Here is a 26,154-nt window from a genome sequence, read left to right on the forward strand (position 1 = left end):
GCTCCGACACCGGCGCCGGGGTGATGGCAGCCGTGATTCCAGCGGTGACTCCGGTGGCTGCCCGGCAGGCACAGTGACCGGCGGGGGCGGCCGGGACGAGCAGCAGCGCCCGGCGCTGCGGGGGCTGTTCCCGACTTCAGGAGCTCCCTAAACACAGCCAGAGCACTTTAGAGAGTTTACAGAATAAATACTGTTTATTCTCTAAAGGACGCGAGACGGGACTTCCCACAAACCACGCTCAGATAGCAACATCTTTTATAAAAGGCAAAACTCACATGGACCCGCCTATCTAATCCATTGCTCTCCGCCTACCTAATGCATAATTATCCGGTGATGTAATCTTACGTAATGCTCCAAACACAAGGTTGTTTCCTTCATTAAAGCAACACGTATTGTAGAAGTTATCTGACGCCATCAGTTGCGTTTGCACCAGGTGAGACAGCCCAGCCTGGGGACAGACAATTCAGCTCGGAGGCATCAAGGTGACCGCGGCCGCGGAGACGGGGGAGGCGGCCGGATCCACATCCGGGTGAGGCCGCGCCGGCGGGGAGTGGGGACGGGCCGGGCAGGCCGGACGGAGCGGGCGCTGCTGCCCGCTGCATCACAGCCGTGCCATCCCGGGTCACAGCCGTGCCAGCCCGGGTCACAGCCGTGCCATCCCGGGTCACAGCCGTGCCCGCCCGGGTCACAGCCCTGCCCGCCCGGGTCACAGCCAGGAGCTGCGCTGGCCGGGCGGGCGGCAGAGCCCGGTCGGAGCGTGGCTGCGGGATGGGCTCTCGAGGTCCGGCTTCACCTCCCGCCATTCTCCTGCCTCCACCTGCTTGCAGCTTCACCTGTTTCCTCCTGCCTCCACCTACTTCCACCTGCCTTCACTTGCCCTCACCTGTCTCCTGCCTTTTCCTGCCTGCACCTACTTGCACCTGCCTTCTCCGTCCTTCATCTGCCCCCTCACCTGCCTGACCCGTCCGAGCCCTCCCCGCGCCGCAGCACTGACAGTCGTGTGTGGCGCTGGTGATGCCCTTAATGATGGGGCGTAAGGGTCGCTGCAAAAGGGGATTTTGGAATTAGTTCAGAGGAACAGCAGGGACCTTGCCCTCTTTCCTTGCGCCTTTCTTCTCCACACCAGAAAATTGATGACCCTGTCAACGGGAGAACTCTTGGAGTAGTTCTCTAGCCCAGAGGTTTGGAAATCCTGGCTGAGTTCTTTGGTCTTCTGCTTCCAAGGTCAAACTGTACGTGGCCAAGCTTTCAAGCGTTGTCCAGAACCTTTTAGTTGTGAAATATCCTGAGTGATTTTTTAGAGGTGTGTGGGCGCCTACTATCTGTTACTCTCAACAGAGTTAGGTGTTGAAGTATTCCTGAAAATTTCTCAGAATCTTCAGACATCTAAACCACTTTCTATAAATCCGGTCTTTAAACATTTTTGGAGTTTTGAGGCTTCTGATCTTTGTAATAGGGTTGATTTTTTCCCCTTGATACTTCAGTGCCTAAGCCTACCCTTCTGCTCTGGGTATTGGCATGATGAGCTGTGCCTGCACCTTTGGTTCTTGTCAGGTTCTTCTCTTGAAAAAATCAGTTTTTCTTTTCTACCTTAGCTGTTCTTTTTGCCTGTCAATTGCACACCATGAATGCATCTTTTGCCACCTTACTGCAGCATTTTAAAGGAACTTTGGGTAGTTTTTGTCACAGTGCTTGAAGACCTGTTTCAGTAGACCTGCTTAATTTTTTTTTCTTAACATTTCCTGGCTGTTTGCCTTTCTGTTCTTCAGATTTTGCTCTTCCACATATATTTTTAAAATATACGACCATGATTTCAGTACCTCCACATCCATGGCTTGACTGTTCAAAGTAAGTGTTGATGCAAGTGTTGTAATTACTTCCTTGTTTTTCCTTCAGGGGCTCTCAGTTTCTCACTCCCTAATACTGGAAGCAGACTGCTGACCATCCTCAATCACAGCCTGCAGGGCAGACAGTGTCTGTTGAGTGCAGTAGTGATCCTCATGCTGGCAGGATCTGAAAGAAGAAAATCACAGTAGTGTTCAAACAGGTGATTCTTGGTTGCTCAATGAAGGGTAGATAATCCCAGAGCCTTTTTTCAGAGCCTCTTGAAGAGGTTCTTAAGAGTATTTTGGAAGGAAGACAGTTAAATACAGGAGATAAATTTATGTGCTCTGTGCCTCAATGTGTCTGTGTGAATAGTTCCACCAGTGGTGCTTTCTGCTGTTTGTCTGGGACACTGAAGCTGAAATGGTGTTTTACTGTAGCTCAGCTGAGGGGGTGGGTGGGTCGTGTGCACACCAGATTGAGACAATTGGCATTAAAATAGGGTCTGTTGCCTTTGGATTTGTTTTTATCCAAATCTTTCTCTGACTATTGCTATAATTAAGTTTAAGGCTTCCTACTGGTTTGGGTCTACCTGGAATGGTTGAAAACTGAGCATACCAGGTGACACATTTGCTTCTGTCACATTCACACAGAAACCGCCACGAGGATTTGGAGACACAGTGATCAGACCATGCCTCAGTAGAACACCCAGTGCAGTTTCAGCCCTTTTGCAATTAATTAGGAGCTCCTTGACTGTTTTCTGCATGTGTTTGAACACCGTGGGCTGTTGAGCCATCTCCTTCATATTTCCTTCCAAGTGACACAACTACTGCCAGAGCTTGGTGAACAGTGTCTGCTGTCTAGGCACTGTTAGCTGCTTCTGTGGTGTCAGGCTGATGACAGCCACGCAGATTTAGAGTTGTCAAAGAGCAGTTACGCTTGAAGCATATTTCTGGTCCAGAGGAGCAATTGGATTGCAGTCTTAAGGGCAATCACTCCTGAAATCTTAAGAGAACTGCTGAGACAGATATCTAAGTGTGGTGTGTCTCTGAGTGCTTGGCTGGGTTCCTACTGAAAATCCAGCTTCCAGGAAATCTTGCAACACCAAATGGGAAAACGTTTGTGGTATGATGGGAACACACTTTCTATGAGTCCTTAAATGTAAAGATCACAGTGTCTTCCTGCCCATGTTCAGGTACTTAGGGTGTGGTTTGTGTGTGCAGGTATGTATCCTGTGTCTATCCTCGTGTGTGGTGTAATCTGCTGCTGTCCATCTGTGCAGTTCTTCATGCTCGAGTGCCCTTACAGGGAATTTCCTTCTGCTCATGGAATACTAATTTGGTCATAATAATGAAGGAGAAAAATTCTTGTTAAACCAGTCTTGATACTTAGAACTTTTTCAGCTGGTTTTGGGTTAGGTGTTTTTTTTTTTTGTTGTTGTTGTTGTTTGTTTGGTTTTTTTTGGGGGGGAGGGGGGCTTTCCCCCAGTACACTCCAAATCTCAGGCTACAGACTCTAAATGTTAAGTCATGTGGACTAAATCTATCTTTAGGTGCAGTGTAAGTGGCAGATCATCTAAAAAGTGTTTCCTGATGACTTTCAGACACTGTATTTTGACATCTGTTACGCTTCATTACTTTGTTACTTCGTTGATACTTATAAGTGCAAGATTGCATCAGAAATTCAAAGTGCAGGGCTTGTTTTTCTTTTTTCTACCTCATGTTTCTGAAGACTTAAGGTTTATGTGGAAGTAACCCCTGCTGATGTTAGTAAAAATAAATGCCTTAAATTTGAGGGTTGAATTTATCTTTTCTGATAAGGCCTCTTGCAACCCTAATCTTCCCTCATCACTTTGCACCCTTTAAGCAAAGGTATCTGCTCTCTGGACCTGAGTCTCCAGAAGTAGCACTATTTTTACAAATAAAAATTAAGTGATTTGTAATTTTCTTAATGTAGAATTATATTATCTAAACTTTCTTAGCATACAGTAGGATTTGTATTACTTTGTCCTGAAACTTTTGGAATTGACCAATGTGAAGAATTCAGCTTTTCTGACATAGCAGGCTTTTTTCCTTTCCATTGTTCAGTTGGCAGATTTATTTTAGGTGTGACTGAAATGGATTCTGGGGGTTCTGTCCACTTTTTCAATTAAACGATTAAAAATGTAAATTCCATTCTAGGGAGTGGTTGGAGGAACAGAATTACATACCCGTAAATTTCTTTCTAAGTAATCACAGAGGACTTTCTGAATTAAGAAAAGTGAATTAAGTTTTTTACTTGCGCATACAAGTGGCAATGGATGTTCCTCAGGAGATTCTTAGGGAAGTAATTTTTATTGAGTTCCTCTGCAGTTTTCCAGCAGCTTTATGTGACATCTGTTTCTGCCTTAAGTTTGTGGGTGTACATGAGGCTAAAATTTCCTGTGATCACCTTGTTACAGACAATGCCTAGTAAACTTTCCAATCCTTTGAATCAGAGCTACAGAAATGGTCATAATATTTATAAAGTCATTTTGGATTCTCAGAAAGAGAAATATTTATCATACCCATATAATGCCCATAAAAGAAAATCAGGTTTTTCTAGTTGTCATTGGAATGATTAAAATTCAAGTGTTGAATGTCTTTCAGAGACGAATTTGGAAATGGATTTAGCTTAAAATATATCTTGTGTTACATTTGCAAAAGTTTTAAGTTTTAGTTTTAAGAAAATCAAGCATATCTAAACTATAGTGCTAATTTAGTTAAAAAAAAATACTTAAAATCTCAGTCAGTGTGCGGAACTTTGAGGTCTTAAAAACTTACACTTAGTGAAAATGATATAGGGCTAGATCCTGATTTTTAAGGCTCCCATGAACAGCTGTGGTAAGTTTTAGGATGTAGAGTTTTCACCTATTCAGCACTTGATTAAATAACCAAATTTGAACCTTCTTATCTGATAAACATACGGCATTGTAATAATCAAATATTAAATAGTCAGGTAAGTTTGCACCTCCAGTGAAACATAAATAAGGTTCAGACTCATTCTTCCATAGACCCATTCAGACCCATTCTTTCTTAGACTCCAGGCATACTGATCTCATTTTAGTGCAGTCCTGGAAAAGATGGCAAGTTTTTGTGCACATATAAAAATTGATTTTAGGTGACTGTGCAACCATAATGGTTGGGGCTGTTTGTTTGCTTTTGGAAAAAGTAATTAAAATAATGCTGGTAGCAGGGGTGGTTCCAAATTGAGACTTTTGCTTCTCTTTATCTTTCCTCTGAATTATAAGGCTGTAGCAGATGTGTACAGGGCAAAGCAATCTCTGCTGGATTGCTTGTAGGTAGGTTGCTTGTAGGAATACAGTTGGAGTCTGGCACTAAGGACTGACGGTATTTACTACTTCATATCTTTGGAAATGAAGGTTTTAGGGTGTGCAGGCATATCTTGAGGTGCAAAACATCCAAACTCAAATTATTCCAGTGTGAAAACTAGTAATTTCAAGGCTGTAGCCTTGGATCTGTTACTAGAGCTGTTGCTTTTCCTTCAACAAAGGACTTAAAATGAGATTTAATGCACTGTGTTATTTATAGAAAAGCAGTTCACGGGGACAACTGCTATCAGTGTTTGAGCGTGCTGGCTGCTCATGTTTCAGTTTTTGTACATACTAGAGAATTGCACTCTGGCTATGAACCACTGCATTCATAAGAGCTCTCATGTGGCGGCACAGCCACACCAAGGCACTGCATTGTTTGATCTGAGTAGAAGATGAAAAATTCACAACTGGCAATCATCTCTTTCAAGTGATGAGTGTGTATGAAAGTGGAGTGGAAATTCCATACTTCAGCATGGGTAGGATGGAAGGCGTGTCCTGTGAGGAGCATCCAGGGACTTTGGGTTTGTCCAAGTTTGCAGAGAGGGAGGCTGAGGGGTGCCCTCCGTGAGGGTGGCCAGGCAGGGCCGAGGCTTCCAGGTTGGTGGTCGGTGCCCCAGGCATGTCCTTGTCTCGGAGGCACTTGGACAATGCCCTTCCTAATGTGCTCCAACTTTTGGTGAGGGCTCAGGCTGTTGGACCAAATGATTGTTATAGGTCCATTGTAGCTGGAACTACTCTGTTCTGTGAATGCTCTGGGGAGGGGGTGCAGCTGTGGGAGAGGATATTGAATAAATGTGAGCTGAAAGGGATGACAGATGCATGCTCTAAGCTGTGGACTTTTCAAGAAAATCGCTGCTGTAGACGTCCTTGCTATTGCACATGGACTTTTGGGCACATCAGCTGGAGGCAGAAGAAATCTGGAAGAAGGTGAACAGGTTTAGAGGTGCTTCATCCGTTAATAGCCATGCTCACAGAAACAGAATATAATCTTCTGCAGTGAAACAGGTTGCTTAACCTAGCCCTGGAAGTAGTTTAACATTTAAAAACCCAGCTGAACAAACCCCCTTCGTCTGGGAAGCTGAAACTTAACAATCCATTACATCAATTCATAAGCAATTTGATCTCAATATACAAGATTATGAAAGGATTCTTTGTTACAACCTTACAAGCCCTAAAATTAGAACCTCTTAAGTAATTTTTTTGTCTCCTTCCCAGGTGTTTATATTCAAGTGAAATGATTCCACATGAAATTTGAAGATTTGAAATACAAAACTTCCAAAGGTTTAGAAATTATTTTGTTTTCAAAACTTACATTAAATTGTAAATAAATAAATGTACTGAATAAATGTACTAAATATTATAAATTCATTCTGTGTTTCTTGAATGTTTGTTCTGTGTCTCCTTAAGGTTTCTGAATAAAGTGAATGCAGGTAAAAGCTATCCAGTATTCTGTGTATTGTTGCCAGAACTTGGTCTTGTAGTTCTTTATTCCTCATTAAATACTTTGCCAGAACCCACTGCTAGGATTTTTTTATCTTGAGGTGTGTTTACAGAAATGTGGAATTGCTTTACTTAAAATTTGTTTTAGTATCCATTTATATTAAATACCTATGTTTTCATTTAAGTATCTTCTGTTTATTGCAGAACACAGTGATGTTTGGTATTTTTCAAAATTTCTAAGGAAAAGAGACCTACAGTCAAGTTCTTTGTGCTAGGCTTGCTTTTTTCAAAACTTTAAAAACACTTTACTATGTTACCGTTCTTGAGCTTAGTGTGTGTGTATAGAGAGAAATAAAGTGGAAATCCTGTCTCTGAGGATTGGAATTCAGATGGAAACCAAAATATTTTAGCATGCATTTGCCATTAAGCTGTTAAAAGGACTTTCCATGGTGTGCAGCTTCTGAAATAGTGTAATAGTGAGTTTCTGAAGAGGTTTCCACATTATGCACATCCCACAGTCAAGCTTGCTTTTAATTCGTAAGTTGCCACAGTGAAAAATCAGTATCTTGGCCTGATCAGCTACAGACTGAAGAAAGGTTAGTTTGAAATTATGGAGTTGTTAAGGTTGGAAAAGACCTTCAAGATGGTCGGGTCCAGCCATTAACTTCACACTGCCACGTTCACCGCGAGCCCATGTCCCCAGGTGCCACATCCACACGCCTTTGAAATGCCTCCAGGGTTACTGGCTCCACCACTGCCCTGGGCAGCCTTTTCCAGTGCCTGACCACCCTTTTGGAGAAGATTTTTTTCCCCCAATATTCCATCTAAACATCTCCTGGCACAGCTCGAGGCTGTTTACCCTTTTCCTGTCCCTTGTTCCCTGGGAGCAGAGCCTGACCCCCACCTGAGTGCACTGTCCTGTCAGGGACTTGTGGAAAGCCAGAAGGTTCCCCTCAAGCGTCCTTTTCTCCAGACCAAACATTCCCAGCTCCCTCAGCCACTCCAAACTCTCTGTGCCTGTTCACCCAGCCATTTATTTTACCCAGCAAAGAGTGTACATGTCCAAGCCAGGAGTAAAAAGTTTTGCCGGATGAAAACATTGGGAAAAGATAAGTTTTACTGAAGTCCAGGTAAAAAACTTCCAAAGCCTTTCCCTCATCCGAAACTTGGGTCACTTTGTCACAGAGAATCAGGTCAGATCCTTCTTCCCTCTGTTTGTAGGCGGGAGGAATGCTTGCTAATGTCCAGCCAGTTGGGCCCTCCCTACATAGGCAGGACTGCTGGGAAATGATTGAAGTGTCTGTGTGGGCTCTCTCAGCAGCTTGCTCAGCACCCTCAGGTGGATCCCAGCCAGCCCTGTAGACCTGTGTGTGTCTGAGAGGCACAGCAGCATCCTCTGGAATGTGCGGGTTTGTTCTGCTCCCTCTCCCTCTCTTCCAGTTCAGGGCTGGGTACTCTTGGGACACCTGGTCTTGCTACTGAAGACTGAGGCAAAGACTAAGCACTAAGTACCCTAAGTACCTCAGCAGCTGTTTCCTCATTCTTTCTCACTATTATTTTCTGCTGCATCCAGTGAGGATGCAGATTTAGCCCTCCTTTTCTTGCCCTTGTATTTATAAAATCATTTTGTACTGTCTTTTATGGCAGTAGCCAGGTTAAGTTTTAGTTGAGCTTGGAGCCCTCCCTCCTAAATTCCTCCCTGCAGAACCTCATGCCATCCTTGCAGTCCTGTTTCCCCTCTGCTGCGTTGTATTTTCAGCAGACACTCAGTAAAAGGGCCAATGATCATGAGACTTCTCCCAGTCCTTTAGGGAATATTCCATTTGTCTCTTCATCCTGGTTGGGTGGGCTGTAACATGCTCCTACCAGGATATCTGCCTTGTTCACCTTTCTTCCAATTGCACCCAAAACACTTTACACCCCCTCTCCCCTTTTTTCTTTGTTTGTTTTTTTGTTGTTGTTGTTTGTTTGTTTGTTTGGGGTTTTTTTGTGGTGGTTTGTTTTTTTTTTTTCTCCCCTGGACAAGTTCTTGCACATTTGGTTATCACAGATGGACAGTGGCATTGGAAACTGTCTCTGGAAGGAGTCTCAGAAACTGAGTTTAAAGCCCCTTTTATTTAATCCACTTAAAAATGATTCTTACAGAAATTTAGGATTAATTACAGTGTGATAAATGATAAAATGAGATACTGATACTCCAGGACCAGATTAATTTTATTATCAGGAGCTAAAAATTAGGTTCTGCTTTACGACTTTGATAAATACTTTTTCTAGTTAAAGAGTGCTTAAAAAGTGTGTGATACAGCTATTTAACTTCCATCAATATTGAATGTAGCTGGGGTTTAGTTAAATTATCCTTGCAAATGCACTTATGAACTGTCTTTAATGTTTAAATAAAGAGGCCTGACTTGCCCTCTCGTTGGGCTTGAAAGAACAATATTGGTTTTAGAATCTTGAAGTGGAGAAGACACAAGAACTAATGTGTTTGAGAATTTCAAAAACTGAGGCAAATTATTCTTACGTTTGGAAACTATTTCATTTAAATTGACTTTGTGCCCTGAAGACTTTGCTATTCATAGATCTTTTATATTTTACTATCTGAAAATAAGTGTGTTCTTTGTCTTTATCTATCTATATCTATATCTATATATCTATATCTATATCTAATCTATATCTATCTATTTCTGTCTGTATCTATGTACACACACCTGTGTTGCCCCCGTGGTGCTTTCACAGTTGAGCAAGTTAGTAGTTGTTTTTTGGGGTTTTGTTTTGTGTATTTTTTTTTTATTATAGCAAGCAGAAATAATGTAGTATAAATCCCTAGTACTTTCAGAGCATGCCTTTAGAAGTTAGCCACCTTTGTCATTCATTTATAATGGACCAAGGTAATACTGTTAGAAAATGAACTTATCAGTAAAAGGTTTCAAAATGTTTTTACAAGATACTGGCTTGCTAAATTGCCTTAATCTATTCCAGAGTGTGTTTAGGAAAGACGGAAGGGGTTAATTTTTTTAGTTATTGTGATGATAACTGTATTAAAGACATGTTTTTTGTAAAATGGATGCATACTGAGTAGCAAGAGTGCTCAAAAACTTTACAAAAATGTAAATCACTTTTTACAAGTTATGATCTAGATGTAGTATGTCTAAAACAATCAGAAATGAAGTAATTCTTCTTCTAACATACTTGAATATATGAAAAAAAGAAAAAAGTTAACAAAGTTGTTGCAAAAACATCATACATTTTGGTTTTAAATGGTTGTCTCCCAGTAGCATCTATACTAAAATCTTTTCCAATTTCCTCCTGGTGTAAAATACACCATGATCTGATTACAGTCTCTAGTTAAAACTCAAATAAGAGTTTTGAGGGTTTTTAAAAAATATTTTTAACGTTTAATTTTATGTCAACATTGAATCCCATGGAAAAATTGTTGTATTTAGAAAACTACGTATATTTAACCTGGTTTAACTCTACATGACTGCAGAACGTGTGGAGTTGGTAAAGCTAATGAAGGCTAGAACACTGACAGTGTCTTTGGTACAGCAGGGGCTAATTATTAGTTCTTGCTTATTAATCCTGTCCAGGTTCCTTCATAATGTTTGATTTGTAAACCCACACACCCAATAAAAAAGTGAGAGAAGGCTGAAAGGAGACTGAGATTCTCAGAGTTGAGTTTAGTTCTAGTCTTAGGCAGACTAGAACAGGCTGGCTCCTGGTCAGAATTCTGGTGCCAGCCAGCCAGGCTCTGTCCTGAGTAGCTGCTCTCATGAAATGCACTGGATTTGAATTTCTTAAAATTATTTTGGATTAAGATAAAGGGTTTTTTTCTTTGTTCCTATCTAGTGAAATATTTTACATATTAATTTTCTGTGTAAGTTGTGCAGTGAGCAATATTTATCCTGGGGAAAGTAGTCAGTTGATTATAGGAATAACCTAGAATACTATTCATTATGCGTGAAGGAAGATAGTTGTGAGTTTTTCTGTAGGTTTTTGTTGTTGTTGTTGTTGGTTTTTGTTTGTTTGTTTGTTTGTTTTTTACAATCATATATTTTAGAAGATTACTGGATTAGCTTGAAGGTGGCCATTCACATACATTTTTTTGTCAAAGCTTCTACAGAAAATTATAGTTATCACCTGAAACTTTTAATTGCTGGATGCGTTTTTTTTTTAATTACTACTGAGTGTAAGTGTAGGTTATTTTTCTAATATTCAAGTTTTTTCTTGCTGACTTTAGTCAAGCAGAACTTGTTTTCATTGGGAATTTTGCTGACTGAAGACTTGTGTAATTGCCCAGTAATTAACGTAGTTAAAAGATATCACTCTACGTGTAGTTTGCACTTTGGAACCTGAATGTTCTGCTGGTGTTCACAGCATTGCCAGAAGGGATACTTTTGCATAGTAATTTCTGGAAAGATTTCAGTAGTTCTCTTTAAACAGTGCTGGTTTCAAAAGCCATTAAGCTCTGTGAATATGTTAGGCCCTTGCTACCTTAAATAATTCCATGAATTCTCAATATGATTATTTCTAATTTCACTGTGTGCTTGTATAAATAGCTAGGTGTCCACTACAGCTTGTTACTATTTTGTTCTTGTACATGTATTCTAAGTTCATAGAAGTTTTATACTTTAGGATGCATATCTGTTAGGCATGCATTTATTTCCAGTTTAGCAAAGGTCTTAGAAGATTTATAAAATTGTGGTTTAAAATAAATTGCTTGGGAGAAGGAGCAATTGGTTTCTTTTAAACCAGGAAGATGTGGAGCACTTTGGTTTTGTCTGTTGGGGGTTGGGGGGGAGTTTAACTATTCTTGAATGAGAAATTATTTTTTCTTAATTGTTAACTGATGTGTGATATACTTGGTATCAGTGCCCTCCTCACATACTTGGTGAATAATGTCTTGACATACTTAAATGTCCTGGTAACTTGCTGAATATGGAACCTCTCAGGAAACGTCTCCCTCTTTCTGAGAAGGGCCTGGTAGTTCTGGCAAATCTTTGTCAAACGCTTTGGGCTCAGAGAAGAACTGTATTCTAGAAAGGCATAGTAGGCATAAAGAATCAACCTGAAGTGATAAATTATTTTGAAGTATTGTGATCTGATTGAAAGAAAAGCATTTAGGTGTTGAGCTTGAATCCTGTTTTCGCTCTGTCCTGATCTGGAATCTCTGTTTGCAGCTCCCTCAGCATATTACAAAGGCATTGATGGCAATCAGCCTTTTCTGGGAGAATTTTTTTTTTTTTTTTTTTTTTAAATTTTTTATTGCAACAGGGAACATACCATTATGATAATTTCCATTTGGTCAAAGGTCATGTGATGAAAAGTATTGTGTTGCATGCTTAGGAGCAGACCAAAAACGAAGATGAAAAAATGAAAGATAATGTGCACAGACACTTTGGCAGCAGCGCTTTCTGTTGGAAAGCACATTAGCATTTTCATTTTACTTGTTTATGAGTTGGGAGTTGGACGATGTGAAACCTCTCCAGATTGCTTCCTAAGAGTCATGTGAAAATGAATTTTAAGTCATTCGTGAGTTGCTTCTTCATGAAACGGACAATCTCTTTAGGGGAGTATGGGAAATCAAATTAATCTGCTTAAAATGTCATCAAATCTTATTTTTAAGTATTAGTAAAGGGAGAAAAAGAAGCAGTGATGATACATTCTTCTTTCTGTGTGAGAGGGAGAGTAAGATCTGGCCTTTTCTGCTTCTAACAGTATATCTAGAGCTTGTAAAATGAAGGATGAAAAGGGTTTTTTAATCACCAGATGTGTTGTATTTCAGGTTTTGCATTAAACTTCCATAAAATCTGGATTTCTAATAGGTGATTAGGATAAATTAATATTATTACCATTATTTAAGGTTTTCTTTTTCAAGACCAGCAACTGAATCATATAAAATCAGAAGGACTTGAAAATCTGAGACATAATTGTTATTCTTTTTGGTAATGTCATGTTTTGGTTTTTTTGTTGGGTGTTTTTGTTGTTGTTGTTGTTGTTGTTGTTGTTGTTGTTGTTGTTGTTTTTCTCCTGAAATAAGTACCTATCCCTGTGGGAAGTGCTGTACTTGCAGGGTTTGGAGGAAGCTGAGGGGAGTTGTTTTATAAATTGGAAAAGTGAGTCTTCTAGTTCATTAGGAGGCATAGAGGAATGATAAAAGAATCCTGTATATTTTTATTTAGTACAATCTTACCTTACATAATGTATTTATTTCGTATAATCCTATCTTATCATGTGTTGCTGATTTTTTGGGGTTTTTTTGATTCTTTGGGGGGTTTTTTTGAAATATCCATGGTTACGTGTCAGCTTTTCTAACGTAAGATTAGAATGATAACCTGTAAATGCTGACAGTTCACAATTTTTGTGAACTGTCTATATGTAAGCTAAAGAGCATCTTTTTCAAAATATTTAACTATCAGGTCTACTGATTATCCTTTATATTTAGACCTTTACTATCTTATTTTACTTTCAATTAACAGAAAAAGCTTCATTTTAAGCGCATAAAAAATTATCTACAGAATTTTTAAAGGTTTTTTTTTCTTTTTTTTTTACTTCAAAGGTTCTTCTGGTGAAGGAGTGTCAGTTTTTAGAATAAGTGATTCACTCAGCACCAGATTTTCCTAGGCAGTGCATCGTGCCAAAACCTGGCATTACCCTGAGTTTGTTTTTGTTTAGTTGGGTTTTTTACTTTTTCTAAACATATATTCCTTCTTAATGGGAAAGGTCCTGAGCACTCTTTTCATAACATTAATGACATTTATTAGTGCAAGTTACCACACATTGATATGAGCATGCATTCAAAGACTTAGATTTTTGTTTGACATGTTGTTATATTAAACTGTGTTGCTGTGATGCTCTTGCTGTTACTAAGATTGTGTCAAACCTTCTATTTTCACATACCTGTTCAGTGACAGAGTTCGCTTGAGGCAGAACTTAGTGGTTTTTACTCTTGGAAAGCTTCTCCGTTGTGCAGACACCTCTTTTTAAGTTCTGTTAAAGCATGTTACTGTGATTTGCAGGTAGAAGAATCAAAAGAACTGACTGCATTTGCTAGTGCTGCTTATTAACAGTAACATGGAGAAGCAGGAGAATTTCAGTTGTCAATCTGAATTCTTGAAGCTCAGTAATATTTTTCGTGGGAATGCATTTGAAACACATGTGACCCTTGTATTTTGCTTTTGAATCCTCAGTTTCTTAAGTTTATCAGACATGAACTGTAAAAGAAAGGCCTCGCTTTGTTCTAGTATTCCCAAACCCCTAACAGGAGGTGTTCCTGTACCCTTTTTTTGCTTCTAAGTAAAAAGGTTGTGTTCCTAAATCAGTGCTGTACAAAAATCAAGCATATAGTTGGAGTGCCTGATTGCATGAACTTCTTGGAACTGGTATCAGCTGTTCTCTTAAGAGGAAAGGCCTGAATTACAAAGCACTGTGTTCATCAAGGCAGAGAGGAAGAAAAAGGCTGATACTACTGAAACTGGCTCAAAGAGGCATTGATTCCTTATGAGGGGTTAGACTTTTCTTTTTGAGAAAAAGAGTTGTTATTTGTAAATGTCTTACCATGTTCATGATCAAATAGTACCCTTTAATGGTTCCTAGGAAAGGTTTTGAATGAATTAATGAATTAACAAAGTAATTTATTACTTCCAAAGAAGCATCATCCCCATGCAGTTTTGCTTTCTTGTCAAGATTTTTTTCTTAATGCCAAAAGTTCACCTCAGCCTTTTACAAGAAACACTTCTGTTGAGTACAAAGATTTATGTCAGACATTTTTTCTTTGAGCTCATAATGAAAATATTTCATAGAAACATAGAATCATAGAATGGTTTGGGTTGGAAGTGACCTCAAAGTTCATTCATTTCCAATGCCCTGCCGTGGGCAGACACCTTCTATTATCCCAGGTTACTCAGAGCACCATCCAGCCTGGCCTGGGAACACTTCAAGGGATGGGGCAGCCACAGCTTCTCTGGGAAACCTGTGCCAGCGCCTCACCACCCTCACAGGGAGGAATTTCTTCCTGCTATCCAATCTAACCCTCCTCTCTGTCAGTGTGAAGCTGTCCTGGGTTGAAGTATATTCTATCACCATCTTCATGAACTGTTGAAACCAGGTGAGGCAGTGCTCCCTGCCTCCTCCACTCTGGCTTATCTTCTGTTAATGGGCCATCAGCACCTTTGCTACACAGCTCACAGATAACCCCCTCCTGGACTATCTCCTGTTAATGGGCCCATCAGGCCTTATCACATGACTCACCATCCCATTGTGAGATGCTCCGCCCAGAGGGAGGAATCAAGCATTCCAGCCTGGATATAAGCTGAGACTCTGAATACCAGAGGGGCGCTTACCCACTGGATTCCCAGAGGACCCGAGCTACCAGACCTTTCTACAGGATCACTGCTTCAGGAAGACCACCTCATCTGGACTGCTTCCATCACTACGCTCAGGTTGTATTCTGACTCTGTCAGTGGTCTTTTGTATTATTGCATCTATTTTATTTTACTTTCTTTCTTTTTTTTTTTTTTTTTCTATTAAATTGTATCTCTGACTTGGAGCCTCTCATTTGTTTTGCCTTCAAACTACTACATTTTTTGGCGCCCAACGTGCGGCACAAGGCACTGAGAAAAGTCAGAATTACAATTTTGTATTGAAGAAGACACCTGTTCGCTATGATGCTCAACATGCTTATATGTGTCTTATATCTATCTCTCTATATTTTTCCACAACTGGGGTACTATCTGCCAGTCTTACTGCTCCTGCGTAGACCAGGGTATGGTACTAAAATTGCTTTAGTGGTCTATTATATCCATTGCTTGATAAACTCTGAGGCAATGAACATTATTCAGAATATACACCCACTTTTGTTTTCTTGTTCTGGTCTAGGATGCTACATCTGGGGCCTCAACAATCTCACCCAGCCCCTGTGGGGAGGGGTGAAGAATGATTTTTTCCAGCTTTTCAGGCATGACACAGCAGTTTTTGAAAATATGGAATACCCTCTGGATGCCAAGGACAGCATGATGTTGTTGTTAGTCCTGCTTTGTCTTCTCTGCACGGCCCGCACCATGCTTACACTACGTAGTGTGATACAGCATGTTCTGGAGGAAGAGGGAAAAAGAAGCAGAGCAACAGTATCAGTGTCTACACAGAGTGTCACAGAGGAGAAAGGAACCAAAGGCAAGGCAACAGTGTCCTCATCTACACAGACCATCACTGAGGAAAAAGAAGCCAAAAGTGAGGCAACACTGTCCACATCTATGCAGACTGTTTCAGAGGAGAAAGGGACTAAGGGTGCCATCAGCATCTCCACACAAACCATCACTGAACCGGAACAGCCTAAACCAGTAGCAGTTGCCCCCGTTCAGAAGAAGAAATCAAGGACCAAATCAGTCCGCATAGTGACTGATGAGGGTGCAGCAGGACCCTCACAATCAGCAGAAGAGACAGAGCCAGAAATCATCACTCGCTCTCTGTCTCTGGGTGAGCTGCGTGACCTGCGAAGGGAATTCACCCACCAGACCAACGAGTCCATCCTGACCTGGCTGCTTCGCATCTGGGACGCTGCAGCCAATGACACCATTCTGGATGGAAGTGAGGCCAGGCAACTGGGATCCTTGTCCCGGGATGTGGTCATTGACCAGGGGATTGGGAAAAGCCAAGAACCTCTCAGCCTCTGGCAGCGACTGCTAACAAGTGTGAAGGATAGATACCTTTGTAAAGAAGACCTCCAAGTGCACCAAGGAAAATGGAACACAATAGAACAAGGTATCCGATGCCTGAGGGAATTGGCTGTGTTGGAAATCATTTTTTCAGAAGATGAGAGATTTCCTAAAAACCCAGATGGTGTCCAGTGCACATCACGGATGTGGTTGAGATTTGCACGGCTTGGACCCAAGATGTACTCACGTTACCTGGCAACACTGCATTGGAGGGAAGGTGAGGACAGGGTAGGTGTCTTGACTAATAAACTAAGAATTTACGAGGACACTGTCACTGCTCCAGTTCGTACCCATGTCTTGTCTGTGGAAACAAGACTGGCTGAGCAAGTCCGGAACTTGATTGAAGAAGGCCATCAGAAACTGAAAAAAGAACTTAAGGAAGAAATTTACCATATCCAACCAGAGCCAATGAGAGTCTCTGCCATTAGGAGTAGGCACTCCCCAGCCAGGGAGAGAGGATACACACCACGAGGTAACCTCTGGTCTTTTGTTCGGGAGCATGGAGAAGACATGAGGAAGTGGGATGGAAAACCCACCTCCTCCTTAGCAGCCCGAGTACGTGAACTGAAAAGAGAAACACCTACCACAAAGAGCCCATCTAGAATCAATGTTGCTCCGGTCTCTCGTGCACAGAACTCCAGACGGTACAGGAATGATGATATGACTGATCCTCTTGAAGGAACCTCAGAAACATATTTACAAGAAGTGAGCAAGGTATGCCATGACCAGGAATAGGGGGGCCCTGCCTCTAGCCAGGTAGAGGAAAGGGACAATCGGATCTACTGGACTGTGTGGATTCGATGGCCTGGAACATCTGACCCACAAAGATATACGGCTCTGGTTGATACCGGTGCTCAGTGTACTCTGATGCCATCAAGGTATGTGGGAGCGGAACCCATTTCCATTTCTGGGGTGACAGGAGGATCCCAGGAGCTGACTGTACTGGAAGCTGAAGTAAGTCTAACTGGGAAAGAATGGCAGAAACACCCCATTGTGACTGGTCCAGAGGCCCCATGCATTTTGGGCATAGACTATCTCAGAAATGGGCATTTCAAAGACCCAAAAGGATACCGCTGGGTTTTTGGCATAGATGCCCTAGAGACAGAAGGCATCAGACAACTGAGTACCTTGCCTAGACTCTCAGACGACCCCTCTGCTGTGGGACTACTGAAAGTTGAAGAACAACAGGTGCCAATCGCCCGAGCAACAGTGCACCGTAGGCAATATCGCACCGACAGAGACTCTGTGGTCCCCATCCATAAGATGATTCGTGAGCTGGAGAGCCAAGGGGTGGTAAGCAAGGCTCGTTCACCCTTTAATAGCCCTATATGGCCTGTGCGTAAGTCCAGCGGAGAATGGAGACTGACAGTGGATTACCGTGGCCTGAATGAAGTCACACGACCACTGAGCACTGCCGTACCAGACATGTTGGAGCTTCAGTATGAGCTGGAATCCAAGGCAGCAAAATGGTGTGCGACCATTGATATTGCAAATGCCTTTTTCTCCATTCCTCTGGCAGCAGAATGCAAGCCTCAGTTTGCCTTCACCTGGAGGGGCGTGCAGTACACCTGGAACCGACTGCCCCAGGGGTGGAAGCACAGTCCCACCATTTGCCATGGACTGATCCAGGCTGCACTGGAAAAGGGTGAGGCTCCAGAACACCTGCAATACATTGACGACATTATTGTGTGGGGAAACACTGCAACAGAAGTCTTTGAGAAGGGAGAGAAGATCGTTCAGATTCTCCTGAAGGCCGGCTTTGCCATCAAGAGGAGCAAAGTCAAGGGACCTGCTCGAGAGATCCAGTTTCTGGGAGTGAAGTGGCAAGATGGACGGCATCAGATTCCCACTGAAGTCATCAATAAGATCACTGCAATGTCTCCACCGACCAACAAGAAGGAAACACAAGCTTTCCTAGGTGCCATAGGCTTCTGGAGGATGCACATTCCCGAGTATAGCCAAATCGTGAACCCTCTCTACCTGGTTACCCGCAAGAAGAACGATTTCCACTGGGGCCCAGAACAGCAGCAAGCTTTCGCCCAGATCAAGCAGGAAATCACTCATGCAGTAGCCCTTGGCCCAGTCAGGACGGGATCAGAGGTGAAGAATGTGCTTTACTCTGCAGCCGGGAGCCACGGTCTGTCATGGAGCCTTTGGCAGAAGGTGCCGGCTGAGACTCGGGGACGACCACTGGGATTCTGGAGCCGAAGCTACAGAGGATCCGAAGCCAACTACACTCCCACAGAGAAGGAAATCTTAGCCACCTATGAAGGAGTTCAAACTGCCTCAGAGGTGATTGGTACTGAAGCACAGCTGCTTCTGGCACCTCGACTACCGGTGCTGGGGTGGATGTTTAAAGGGAAAGGTTCCTACCACACATCACGCCACCGACACCACGTGGAGCAAATGGATCGCCCTGATCACGCAGCGCGCCCGTATTGGAAACCTGAATCGCCCTGAGATTCTGGAAATTATAACAAACTGGCCTGAAGGTGAGACCTTTGGATTATCCTCTGAAGAAGAGGAGGAGCAAGTGACACGGGCTGAGGAAGCCCCACCATATAACGAGCTATCGGAGAGTGAGAGACGATATGCCCTTTTCACTGACGGTTCCTGCCGAATTGTAGGTGCTAACCGGAAATGGAAAGCTGCTGTATGGAGCCCCACACGACGAGTTGCACAAGCTACCGAGGGAGAAGGTGGATCGAGTCAGGTCGCAGAGCTTAAAGCTGTCCAGCTGGCTTTGGATATTGCTGAACGAGAGAAGTGGCCAAGGCTCTATCTCTACACTGACTCATGGATGGTAGCTAATGCTCTGTGGGGATGGCTGGACTGCTGGAGAAAGGCCAGCTGGCAGCGCAGAGGGAACCCATCTGGGCTGCTGAGATTTGGCAGGACATCGCCACCCGAGTAGAAAGGCTGACCATGAAGGTTCGACACGTGGATGCGCACGTACCCAAGAGTCGGGCTAATGAAGAACATCATAACAATGAGCAGGTGGATCGAGCTGCCAAGGTGAAAGTATCTCAAGTTGATCTAGACTGGCAGCACAAAGGAGAATTATTCCTAGCTCGTTGGGCTCATGATGCCTCTGGTCATCAAGGGAGAGATGCAACATATCGATGGGCTCGTGACCGAGGGGTGGACATTACTATGGACAGCATCTCCCAGGCTATCCATGACTGCGAGACCTGTGCTGCAATCAAACAGGCCAAGCGAGTGAAGCCTCTGTGGTATGGCGGACGATGGTCAAAGTATAGGTATGGGGAAGCCTGGCAAATTGACTACATCACCCTTCCCCAAACCCGCCAAGGCAAGCACTACGTGCTCACCATGGTGGAAGCAACCACTGGATGGCTGGAGACCTACCCTGTGCCTCATGCTACTGCCCAGAACACCATCTTGGGCCTGGAAAAGCAGGTCCTGTGGAGACATGGCACCCCTGAGAGAATTGAGTCAGAAAACGGGACTCATTTCAAGAATGGCCTCGTAAGCACTTGGGCCAGAGAACACGGAATCGAAGGGATATACCATATCCCATACCATGCACCAGCTGCTGGGAAGGTGGAACGCTGCAATGGACTGCTTAAAACTACCCTTAAGGCACTTGGTGGAGGGACCTTCAAAAATTGGGAACAGAACTTAGCGAAGGCCACCTGGATGGTCAATACCCGAGGGTCCATCAATCGAGCTGGTCCTGCCCAGTCTGAATCCTTGCACACAGTGGATGGAGATGGGGTCCCTGTGGTACACATGAGAGGTATGTTAGGAAAGACTGTTTGGATTAATCCCACCTCGGGCAAGGGCAAACCCATCCGTGGGGTTGTCTTTGCACAAGGACCTGGTTACACTTGGTGGGTGATGCAAAAGGATGGGGACACCCACTGTGTACCACAAGGAGACCTTATTTTAAGTGAGAACTGTGTGTAGGATTTCATTATATATATATATGTGTGTGTGTGTAGTTTAAGAAAGGTATTGATTTAGGATGATGTAGATGGTGATAGAATAAGGGGTGGATAATGTCCTGGGTTGAAGTATATTCTATCACCATCTTCATGAACTGTTGAAACCAGGTGAGGCAGTGCTCCCTGCCTCCTCCACTCTGGCTTATCTTCTGTTAATGGGCCCATCAGCACCTTTGCTACACAGCTCACAGATAACCCCCTCCTGCACTACCTCCTGTTAATGGGCCCATCAGGCCTTATCACATGACTCACCATCCCATTGTGAGATGCTCCGCCCAGAGGGAGGAACCAAGCATTCCAACCTGGATATAAGGTGAGACTCTGAACACCAGAGGGGCGCTTACCCACTGGATTCCCAGAGGACCCGAGCTACCAGACCTTTCTACAGGATCACTGCTTCAGGAAGACCACCTCATCTGGACTGCTTCCATCACTACGCTCAGGTTGTATTCTGACTCTGTCAGTGGTCTTTTGTATTATTGCATCTATTTTATTTTACTTTCTTTCTTTTTTTTTTTTTTTTTTCTATTAAATTGTATCTCTGACTTGGAGCCTCTCATTTGTTTTGCCTTCAAACTACTACAGAAGCCATTGCCCCTTGTCCTGTCACTCCAGGCCCTTGTCAAGAGTCTCTCTCCATCTTTGCTGTGGGCTCCAGGCACATTTCATGAGACTCACTCCTTTTATTCCTCTTACAGCAATGAAGATTCTTGAGCTACTCTTTGCCTTTATGCTCCTCCCTTGAGGCTGGTTCTTCTGTCATCAGCAAACCCAGTCATAAATGATCTTGGATAGATGTTGGTAGTTACGAGTAAGGTTCAGCTGAAGAACAATGTCAAAAGTGGATTCACTTTTTCTTTTAATGATACTGTTGTGGGTCAAACTCAACACATTGAAACATAGACCATCCATGGAAGGGGCATTTGGAAGTTTTCTAATCCAAACCTCTGTGTAAAGCAGATCTGGTTAGAACAGGTGGGTCAAGGCCCTGTCCAGTTAAGTTCTCTGTGATTATCCTCAGGAATTGAGAGTCCACCATGGGCAGCCTGTTCCAATATCTGGTCACAATTTTCACTATTCCAACTTCTGTCCTAGGGGTTTTGTCCTAATCCCTGTGCAGCTCTGAGAACAGCCTGGCTCCCTCTTTTAGAGACCTGTGCCCAATTTATGGGTTCCAGTTAAATGAGGATACTTTAGTTACCATGATAACTTTTTCTCAGGCATTTTTGGGGCACACGGTGTCTGATCTTTGTGACCTAATTAGCAGATGACAATTCAGGCTTTCCTAAAAAAAAAATATATATATATATATAAATATATATATATAAATATATATATATAAATATATATATATAAATATAAATATATATATATATATATATATATATATATATATATATATATATATATATATATATAATTTATTTATTTATTTATTTACTTATTTACTTATTTATTTTAACCTGTAGAGTACAAACTAAATTCCAGACCTTCTGATTATCATTAGTCTGAATCAGGTTTCAGAGACTGTTGTTCTGGACATGATGTTGATTAATTATAGGTATTGCCTGGCTGTACTTAACGCAAATGTTTAATTTGAGTTTAATTCAAGCTGTTTTCTGAGATTTTTTGGAGGTGGATGGGGAGTAGGCTTGGTGAAAGGAAAGGGATTTCTTCCAAAGCACAGTATGAATTGTGTCCACTTTGTCAGACTTCTCACAGAAGTTTATGTGCATTTTGTAAAAATGTGTGGCTTTTGAAGTAAAAGGATATTTGTGATAGAGAAAGTTTAGACATGGCCATTAGAGAAATGTAAAAAAATAGTTAACTGTGTGATTCCTTATTTTTATAAGGCAAAAACTAGCCTTTCCATGTTCTGGTCACAAGAAACCAATTATGGTGAAGACTGTAGATCTAAGAAGGTGAAGACTGAAGGCTCTAACCCTTGAGTTCCTGAAATTGTTAGAATTAAGTCTTGGGAAAGATAGGTTCTGCAGATATTGAAATATGCTGAATAATACCATATTTTAATACTTCTGGTGGAGTAAGTAATATATTATTTAAAATTATCTGTGAATATCTAGAGAGAAGAAGGGTATTTTTTCAGTAGAAGATAGACAAAGTTAGAGGAAATTTCATAGAACATGGGTTTCCCAGTTTTCTTGGTTAGTTTCTTTTAGGATATGGCCGAGGAATTGACAGTTCTTGAATGTTTTCCACACAAGGTTATGGTGCTTTGGGGTTTTATTTTCCCTCCTCTGTCATAAGTTAATTTGAAAACCATTACTCATTTTCCTTTTGTGGGTGAAAGAGGAACTCTTCCATTCTTTTTTGTGTAGTTGTGTTTGAACTATGGAAATGAAATGGACTTCTAATTTGTGCTTCGTTGCTTTTTCTTGCTTTGCTCGCTGTTTAAAAAAGACAGAAGGTATATGCCAAAGAAGAGTGCCCTCAAATTCTAAACCACAAATTTTTGTGGAATTCATTTTGTAGATTATCTTAATACCAGTTTTTGTGGAGTTTCTGAGGTTTTTTCTCATACTAGTTCAGTACCACGAAGATGAGAATATTCTTTCTAATGATTATTCAAATTTCTTTAATAAAAGCTGTGTGTAGCTAAGGTGTTTATTTATACCATATGGTTCTTTTTCCTTCTAAAAATGCTTTTAATATTGGGAAAAGGCAGTTATGGAAGTATTATAGACTGTGTAAGATGGTCTTGCTATATGAAGCTGATACAAATGCTACAGCTTTTTCTGGTGCTGTTTTGTAACTTGCAGCATTGGCATGTAAAAGTAGAGTTATTTCAAAATTACTGGTGATGCTAGGTGTGAAACATCACATCATAGGATGTGGAATCTTACATGCTTCTTGCAGACTCTGGATCTTTTATTTCATAGGGTCTCCTGACAAAAGGACTAAGTGATTAAAAAAGTTTCTTTCTGACCCTCATCTGGCTGCACCCTCCTGTCACGGAGTGGTAAAGACTGATAATGTCCCCCTGAGCCTCTTTTTCTCCAGGCTGAGTGAACCAGCCTCAGTTCCCAGGGAAAAATTGCTGTGACACATTCTGTGTTGTCTTCTTTTTCCCCATAACCTTGAAGTGTCTTAATTCATGGTGTGGGTGGACAGGCTCCTGTCCCCTGTTAAAATTAAGATGCTGGCAGCCCTGTCACTGTGCCTTTCCCTCTGGGAGCTGACCAGCACTCTGCTTCCTGGCAGGGGAGATTTCCCACATGTCCCTTTTTATGATGGAATCCACACTGGAACATGATGGAGAACACTGCTATTTTGGCGTTTCCCAGTTTTTCCTTTTCTTTCAATGGGGTAGGACACACAGTGTGCAGAGTTGTTAAGGTGGTTTTTCTTCTTTAGGAACTTTTGCAAATGCTCTAAACATGTTTTAGTTTTCATTATGCTGTACATTCATATTCTGGTCTTGAGCTAGGTATCCTTTGGGATATGTTTATTCTGTAATTAAGTTTTTCCAATTAATAGCTTAGTAGCTACTATAAGTTTTTGAGATGCCAGATGCTTATCCTGCAGCTGTAATTGGTATAGCTCAGGAGAAAAGCCTGCACCAGCTAGGTAAGAAGAAGAAAGTCTTTTCCTGTTTTAAAATTTGCAGGAGGTACTTGGAGTTTTGGTGAAAAAGCCATGGGGAAAAGTGCTTGTGATCTGGTTAGATCTTGGAGATATAGAAACTTATCATCTACCATGCTCTTTATCACAGACTTATTACCAGTGTACATGCTTTCTGAAGTACCACTTTTTAGTTTTGTTTTATTGGGTGCTTTGTTTTGGTTTTTTTTGTTTCTTTTTTTAAAAATCTCATACTTTTCCTGGGTAGACTTTTTGGAGCCTGCAGTTTTGGCCAAAGATTTATTCTTCAAATGCTGTGGTCTATATTATGTCCAGTCAAGGAACAGCTGATAAGCTTGTCCTCGACTGAACACATTGGATGAGGCATCTAGGAAACATAAGAATGAAAGTTAAAGTGATAGGTTGTCATAGATAGGAGTTACCCACCCCTGGGGGTTGCCAGAAATACAAATGCAGCAGCCCCACCCTCAGGCAGCTCCACACACCCCCTTCTGACAAAACAGCAATATACTCTGTCACTTGTTCCATTAAAATGTACAAAATTCAGCCTCAGATTCAAACTTTCAGGCCAAGTTATACAGAGGTCACTTGATTGTACCTGGCAGAATCAGTTCTCTATTACCTAGACAAATTTAGATAATCAAGTAATGGATCAGGACTTGATTAATTTGAATTCTCACTAACCAGTGGTGGATGGGAATGAGGAATTCTTAATTGACCATTTGGTCTTTCCACCACTTTTGCCTTTTTGATATGAAGAATACCAGGATTTCTGGTGGGATTACATTTTTTCTCTCCCTAACTGTTGGAATGGGGAAGAGGGGCTTTTTCCCCCCCAGGTTACATTTTTCTGCCTTATTTCTTGAGAATGGGTCTTGCTCTTCCTGCATATAAAAACATGTTTGTGGTGTGTCTGTTAGGTAAGCACATTTCATTAAGTCCTCCTGACCTGTTTTAAGCTGCTGGCCAGGCTTCGGTGACTGTATCTGGCACAGGAAAGCTTGTGAGCTTCTCAGGTATGCACATCAATCTGAATAAATTCATCATGCAGCCTTACCAGCCATGCAGGAGAAAGTCTTGAGCAACCTCATCTGAAATGCAGTGTTGACCTTGCTTTCAGGTTGGGTTGGATGACCTGCTGGTCTGAATTTTGGCAGAAGTTTTTGTTCTGTTTGGTGGATACAAACTTGTTGATAAAACCTACTCAAAATTCAGTGGCTTGCATATTCCTTGTCCATGGAAAATTTCCTTCTTTTCATGGCGTGTGACTGGAGAGCTTCTCAAGCCTTTTAGGACATGACTGTCTGAGAACTGTAATGTTTTGAAAATGACCTGGGCTGGATGACCTACTGTGTCTTTTCCAACCATAATTTCTATGACTCTGTAATTTTGAGGTTGACTTCTTGTTGCCCAATTTTACAGTTACTTAATTCCAGTATCGGGCATATTTCAAGAGACCACATTTAGTCATGGTAAGACTGTGTGGGTTGTTTTGTCTTTTTCTATTATTTTTCAAATCTTGAAGATTGTCAGCACTTAATGTATTCTTTCCTATTCCGGTGCCACAAATAATGTTCCTATTCTATGAGGAAAGAAAAGTCCGATTCCCCATTTTGAAATAGAAGGTTGATTAAAAGAACTTGCTCCCAAGTTTGGTGCAGTTCTAAGGAGAGGTGTTAGGCTACTTCTTTTATTTATTAGTACCAGAAGTGTATTTCCATCATGAGAATAAGGGATAGAATTGAGAAATTATGTATTTGGTCAGATTTTCAGCATTGTTCTCAGTTACATTTATAATGAATTTTTAATACATTTTTAGAGCTAAATGCACATGTACTTTGAGGACTGTGAATGTCTTCAATTTCCTTTTCTAAACAGTTCCTATAACATTGGTGTGGCCCTTCTCCCTGCAAAAGGCCCCCTTTTTATGCAAGAAGAGATGATATTTTAGGAAAGACATCTCCTAATAAAAACTCTTGCACCAACACTCTTTGAAGAGAACCTCAGCCTTCGAGTATTTGAAGTGCCTTATATCAGCACCCCTCAGGATTTATTCCATGCTTTCTATCCTAATCTGCTGCCTGCATATTTGTGATACGCACTGAGTTCCCCAGTTCCTGGTATTTTTAGACTTTTTTTTCCACAGCAAACAAAGCATAGAAACAAATGAGGATTTCATTTGGAAACAGAAGTGCATGTATTTGTATGAATATATATTATACACACCCAAAGAGCAAACAAACAGAGCTAGAATTCT

The 26,154-nt window shown here is 41.7% G+C and overlaps 1 protein-coding gene across 4 annotated transcripts in view; it reads left to right on the forward strand.

Annotated features, from left to right (window-relative positions):
- The first annotated feature begins 340 nt into the window (after nucleotides 1–340).
- Nucleotides 341–26,154, forward strand: part of CCDC91 (coiled-coil domain containing 91) — a 121,030-nt gene continuing 95,216 nt past the window's right edge. The window contains exons 1-2 of one of the 4 annotated variants that reach the window (XM_066183632.1): nucleotides 401–482; nucleotides 1,770–1,848. The gene's annotated coding sequence lies outside the window, so the exon portion shown is untranslated. Of the gene's footprint in view, nucleotides 483–1,769; nucleotides 1,849–26,154 lie in introns of all 4 variants that reach the window. The other 3 variants (XM_066183631.1, XM_066183634.1, XM_066183633.1) reach the window with 3 other exon arrangements.

This window comes from Chamaea fasciata, unplaced genomic scaffold (assembly GCF_029207755.1).
Source record: "Chamaea fasciata isolate MVZ Bird 193981 ecotype frontalis unplaced genomic scaffold, bChaFas1.0.hap1 SCAF_5, whole genome shotgun sequence".
NCBI classification, from domain to species: domain Eukaryota; kingdom Metazoa; phylum Chordata; class Aves; order Passeriformes; family Sylviidae; genus Chamaea; species Chamaea fasciata.